At 45.0% G+C, this 6,568-nt stretch overlaps 1 pseudogene; it reads left to right on the top strand.

Moving 5' to 3' along the window:
* The first annotated feature begins 6,152 nt into the window (after positions 1–6,152).
* On the top strand, positions 6,153–6,272 carry LOC135052319 (5S ribosomal RNA; annotated as a pseudogene).
* The last annotated feature ends 296 nt before the right edge of the window (positions 6,273–6,568 follow it).

Raw genomic sequence — 6,568 nt, forward strand, 5'->3', positions numbered from 1 at the left:
CGTATAAGTCCAATGGCACTGCCATATAATTCCAGTGATACTGCCGTAAATGCCCAGTGGTACTGCCATATAAATCCAGTGGTACTGCTGGATAAATCCAGTCCAGTGATAATGCAGTATAAGTCCAGTGATACTGCCATATAAGTCCAGTGGTATTACCATATAAATCCAGTCCAGTGATACTGCCGTATATGTCCAGTGGTACTGTAATATAATTCAAGTGATACTGCCGTATATGTCCAGTGGTACTGCTGTATAAATCCAGTGGTACTGTCATATAAATCAAGTCCAGTGGTACTGCCGTATAAGTCCAGTGGTACTGCAGTATTAATCTAGTTCAGTGGTGCTGCCGTATAAATCCAGTGGTACTGCCATATTAATCCAATCCAGTGATACTGCCGTATATATGTCATGGGGTACTGCCGTATAATTCCAGTGATACTGTTGTATATGTCCAGTGGTACTGCCGTATAAATCCAGTGGTATTACCCAATAAATCCAGTCCAGTGGTACTGCCGTATAATTCCAGTGGTACTGCCATTTAAATCCAGTCCAGTGGAACTGCCATATAAATTCAGTGGTACTGCCATATAAATCCAATCCAGTGATACTGCCAAATATGTCCAGGGATACTGCCATATAATTCCAGTGATACTGTGGTATATGTCCAGTGGTACTGTCATATAAGTCCAGTGGTTCTGCCATATAAATCCAGTTCAGTGGTACTGCCGTATAAGTCCAGTGGTACTGCCATATAATTCCAGTGATACTGCCAAATATGTGCAGTGGTGCTGCCATATAAATCCAGTGGTAATGCAGTATAAATCCAGTCCATTGATACTGCCATATAAGTACAGTGGTACTGCCGTATAAATCCAGTCCAGTAATACTGCCGTATGTGTCCAGTGGTACTGTCATATAAATCCAGTGGTAATGCAGTATAAATCCAGTCCATTGATACTGCCATATAAGTACAGTGGTACTGCCGTATAAATCCAGTCCAGTAATACTGCCGTATGTGTCCAGTGGTGCTGTCATATAAATCCAGTCCTGTGATACAGTCGTATATGTTAAGTGGTACTGCCATATAATTCCAGTGATACTGCCGTATATGTCCAGTGGTACTGTCGTATAAATCCAGTGGTACTGCCGTATAAATCCAGTCTAGTGGTACTGCCATATAAGTCCAGTGGTATTGCTGTATAAATCCAGTCCAGTGGTACTGCCATATAATTACAGTGATACTGCCGTAAAAATCCAGCCCAGTGATACTGCAAAATAAATCCACTGGTACTGCTGTATAAATCCAGTCCATTGATACTACAGTATAAGTCCATTGATACTGACTTATAATTCCAGAGATACTGTTGTATATGTCCAGTGGTACTGATGTATAAATCCAGTCCAGTGGTACTGCCATATAAGTCCAGTGGTACTGCTGTATAAATCCAGTCCAGTGGTACTGCCGTATAATTACAGTGATACTTCCGTAAAAATCCAGTCCAGTGATACTGCCGTAAATATCCAGTGGTACTGCCATATAAATTCAGTGGTACTGCTGTATAAATCCAGTCCAGTGATACTGCAGTATAAGTCCAGTGATACTGCCATATAATTCCAGTGATACTGTTGTATATGTCCAGTGGTACTGATGTATAAATCCAGTGGTACTGCCATATAAATCCACTCCAGTGGTACTGCCGTATAATTCCAGTGGTAGTGCCATATAAATCCAGTCCAGTGGTACTGCCGTATAAGTCTAGTGGTACTGCCATATAAATCCAGTCCTGTGGTACTGCCGTATAAGTGCAGTGGTACTGCCATATAATTCCAGTGATATGGCCGTATATGTCCAGTGGTACTGCTGTATAAATCAAGTGGTACTGCCATATAATTCCAGTGATACTGTCGTATATGTCCAGTGGTACTGCTGTATACGTTAAGCAGAACTGTCGTATAAATCCAGTCCAGTGGTACTGCCGTATAAGTTCATTGGTGCTGTCCTTGCTGTATATTATTTACTCCAAAAAAAGAGGTTATTAATATTTAATCCAAATCATTCTTACAGGGTTTGCCCCATGTGGTGTAGAGGTACGCTCTCCTGTGTCGCATATTGTTATTTAACTCCAGAAAAACAAAAATTTGGACGATAAAATAGGGAAAGATCAAGAACCACTTCCTCCTACTGCTGCTGCTGCCGCTGCTATTGTTGCTGCTGTGAGTCAATCGTCATCCCAGAGGGGAAATTGGAAGACTACTCGTACTACTTCAACTAAGCAATTGACTGTCCAACAGTTCTTTGCGAGGAAAATGAAATATGACAGCAGTCATCGGGTTGCAAAGCGGATAACTGAGGCCTTGACAGCTATGTTGGTGTTAGACATGCATCCGGTATCCGCCATTGGTGCAGTGGGATTTAGGCAATTGATGGAGGAACTGTATCCCTGGTACCAAATCCCATCTAGATTTCACTTCACTATGAAAGCGATTCCCGGACTGTACAGGGACATTAAGAAAAGTGTCCTCAGTGTCCTCAAAAATGCAGTTGTACCCAGTGTCCATTTAACAACGGACATGTGAACAAGTGGAGCAGGGAAAATTAAGGACTACATGACTGTGACAGCCCACTGGGTAGATGTATTGCCTCCCACAGCAACAACAGCAGCGGCACCAGTAGCAGCATCTCATAAATGCCAGCTAATTCCTAGGAAGGCTACGCTGTGTATCACCAGTTTCCGTAAGAGGCACACCGCTGACAACCTCTTACGGAAACTGAGGTAACCCACTTAGACTCTCCTGGGGATATGTGATATCGCACAACCCCACCAATATTGTGCGTGCATTACATCTGGGCAAATTCCAGCACGTCCCATGTTTTGCACGTACAATTAACTTGGTGGTACAGATTTTTTTTTAAAATGACAGGGGCGTGTAGAAGATGCTGTCGGTGGCCCTAAAAATTGCAGGCCATTTTCGGCATTCAGCCACCGAGTGCCGAAGACTGGAGCGCCATCACTCCTGAACCTGCCCTGCCATCATCTGATGCAAGAGGTGGTAATGAGGTGGAATTCAACACTCTATATGCTTCAGAGGATGGAGGAGCAACAAAAGGATATTCAAGCCTATACATCCACCTACGATATACAGTAGGCAAAGGAGAGGGAATGCACCTGACTCAAGCGCAATGGAGAATGATTTACATCATGTGCAAGGTTCTCCAACCCTTTAAACTTGCCACACGTGAAGTCAGTTCAGAAACTGCCAACTTGAGTCAGGTCATTCCCCTCATCAGGCTTTTGCAGAAGCAGCTGGAAAAATTGAAGGAGGAGCTAAGACAGAGCGATTCCACTAAGTACGTGGGACTTGTGGATGGAGCCCTTCCTTCGCTTTGCCAGGATTCAAGGGTGGTAAATCTGTTGAAATCAGATCACTACATTTTGGCCACAGTGCTCGATTCTAGGTTTAAAGCCTACGTTGTATCTCTCTTTCCGGCAGACACAAGATATGAATTGCTTCTTTTTTGGTGGGGAGATTAATTGCTTTTTTTTTGTGGGGGCCCAAACAAACCAATCATTTTAGCTACAGTCGTGTGGCAGACCCTGACGCTGAAATGACTGATTCGTTAAAGTGTGCATGTCCTGTTTATACAACATAAGGGTGGGTGGGAGAGCCCAAGGACAATTCCATCTTGCACCTCTTATTTTTTTCTTTGCATCATGTTCTGTTTGGGGCTTAATTTTTAAAACTGCTATCATGTCTGACAGTGCAGTGCCACATCTAGATGGGACAGGTGTTTGTGTCACACGCTTCTGTCACTTAGCTTAGTCACCCAGCGACCTCGGTGCACCTTTTTTTTTCTTTGCATTATGTGCTCTTTGGGGCCTAGTTTTTAAAAGTGCCATCCTGTCTGCCACTGCAGTGCCACTCCTAGATGGGCCAGGTTTTTGTGCCACCCACTTGTGTCACTTAGCTTAGTCAACCAGCGAACTCGGTGCACCTCTTTTTTTATTTGCATTTTGTGCTCTTTGGGGCCTAGTTGACTACCAATTGTTACGTTCCTGATGCTCAGAACTAGAAAGATGTTGCGAAGTGAGTCCAGAGCACCAGGACGTGACTCTGAAATAGGGAGGGAACGGGAATAGCCCCTAGCACCCTACCTCCATTGTTTTACCCGTGTGGTCAGTTCACGCCTGAGTGACTATGGTTTCTTGGGCCCACGGCAGCCGCGTTTGAAGGGCGGATTAGGTCTGCCCAACTCCGATGCCCCCAGGTCTTAGAGTGAGACAAAGCGTGAACCGAGACAGGATAATAACAAGGGGACCTCTAACTAAAGCAAACAGAAGCTAGGGGCTACTAACTACCCTAAAACTAAATATATGTGCGGCACGCCGCCAAAGGAAAAGTACAACAAAAGATATCACTGTCCACTCCCCCACACGGCACCGCCGAGTTCCGGGGAGGACAGTGAAAAGCGGAAACCTCTGCAAAAACCACCAATACAAAAAGTACCAAAAGGACTAAGCGGCCTAGGCCGCAACACGCGGCAGAAGCCGATACTCACGAAACCGGCAGAGAACCCCAACAAACGAGAACCCCCAGATGACTGCAACAGGTTCACTTGAACAGGAAGGATTCCCAGGACCGGCTTCAGAACTCCAGGACTCAGGAGCACAGGGAGCAGGATCGACCAGATACAGCTGACCAGGAACAGACGTTACAAGGCAGGAACAGCATACAGGAAGCTATCACCGGCGTCTGTGCCAGGTAGTGAGGGAGAATATAACAGGGAGCCCTCCAAAAGCTGCAGCAAAGCTTAATTAGTAATGTCGTGCAGCTGCCCTGCTGCACGACCAGAGCTAACAGGTGTATTGATTGATAGGAAGCAATGGGGAACGCGGTTCGTCTGTGGCGTCCCCGTTGCTAAGGGTCCGGCGGCTACGCGCGCACGGCGTCCCAGCATTGCCAGGGACCCGGCGGCTCAGCGCGCATGGCGTCCTGGCATTGCCAGGGACCCGGCGGCTCAGCGCGCACGGCGTCCTGGCGTTGCTAGGCGTCGGGTGGGCAGGAAGGGAGGTGCGGCGGCCTTGAGCGTCGCTCGGAAGCAGACCGAGCGGCGCCGCGGACCGCGGCACCTAACACCAATAAGTCTTTCAGGTTCAGTCCACATTTATATGCAAAGCGGGGATAATCAACCATATTCTTGGCTAAAGCTGGATCACTAGTGATCTGATGCCAATGCTCCAAAATCTTCTTCCGAGAACCGAATATAAACGTGGGCCAAACCTGAAAGACTTATTGGTAGTTGTGGACTTTTCAAAGAAAAGTATGATATCCATGACATCTTGGTTGAAATTAAAGACAGGAGTATTCCGCTGCACAGGATGCTCCAACTGTCAATTTTTATTGGTGGGTAATCATTTCTTGAACCCAAGGGACAATAAAAAGTATACCATAAAACACCAACTTGACTGTAACAGCAGATTCTTGGTGTATGTTTTGATATGTTCATGTAATCTACTTTATGTTGACAAGACTAGCAGAATGATGAAAGAGAGATTAAGACAACATCACTCCTCCATCAAGAAAAGCCTTAACACCAGTACTGATTTGAAAGAACTAATTAATTTACCAGTAGCAAGACACATCAGAGCAGCTAATCACACTATTAATCAACTCAAATGCTGCATTATTGACCATATACCTCCGCTCAGAAGGGGAGGGGATAGGGACAGGATCCTGATAGAGAGGGAACTACAATGGATCCACAGGCTACGATGCTTATCCCCCAATTGTCAGAATGAAGATTTCCATCTCGGATGCTGTCTTTGAAGGGATATATCCTATGTTTTGATGTTTCACCCTTGACGAATATGACTGTATTAACTATAATAATACTTCACAAATGACTCTTTAGCCCTGTCCACAATTAGTAGTATTTAGACTCTTTATTGCGCATCACCATATACGCCTTAACTGGATATAATGATGTGATGACACTGCTGTGTGTCTAAGGTACTGCTTAATTGAAGTTGTTTTGCTATTTACATTGGGGCACCGCCGAGTGTCATTTATTTAGCTATACCTGGTGGAGGAGAACAGGAAGGTGCATGACCTACATACAGTCAATGTGTGCCTAGGATTTTGAATCTATTTACTACAGCCAGACCTCACTGGAAATGCCCAATACCTGTCTGATCTTGGAAGCTAAGCAGTGATGGGCCCGGCCAGTACCTGGATGGGAGACGTCCAGGGAATACCGGGTGCTGTATGAAAGGACATTTATATTTGACTCCCAATAAGAGAAGGATAAAAGGTTCTCTGGGGCATGCACCTACTTTGCTTCTGCACCTGATAATTTCTTTATATTTATTGTCTATGCTGGTGGCCACTGTTAGATGTATCACAGCCTTTTTCACGTCCCACCAACATTACACTTTATAGAGCTGTTTTGCACTAAATGGTGTAGTTAGGTTTTGTATATATTCTAAAAGTCCAGGAACTGGTGTTCTTTTTCACACCTCTCTAATATGCTGATCCGGGTACTGTTTACCTGTTCATAGCAATGTCA

This window comes from Pseudophryne corroboree, chromosome 2, assembly GCF_028390025.1.
Source record: "Pseudophryne corroboree isolate aPseCor3 chromosome 2, aPseCor3.hap2, whole genome shotgun sequence".
Taxonomy (NCBI): domain Eukaryota; kingdom Metazoa; phylum Chordata; class Amphibia; order Anura; family Myobatrachidae; genus Pseudophryne; species Pseudophryne corroboree.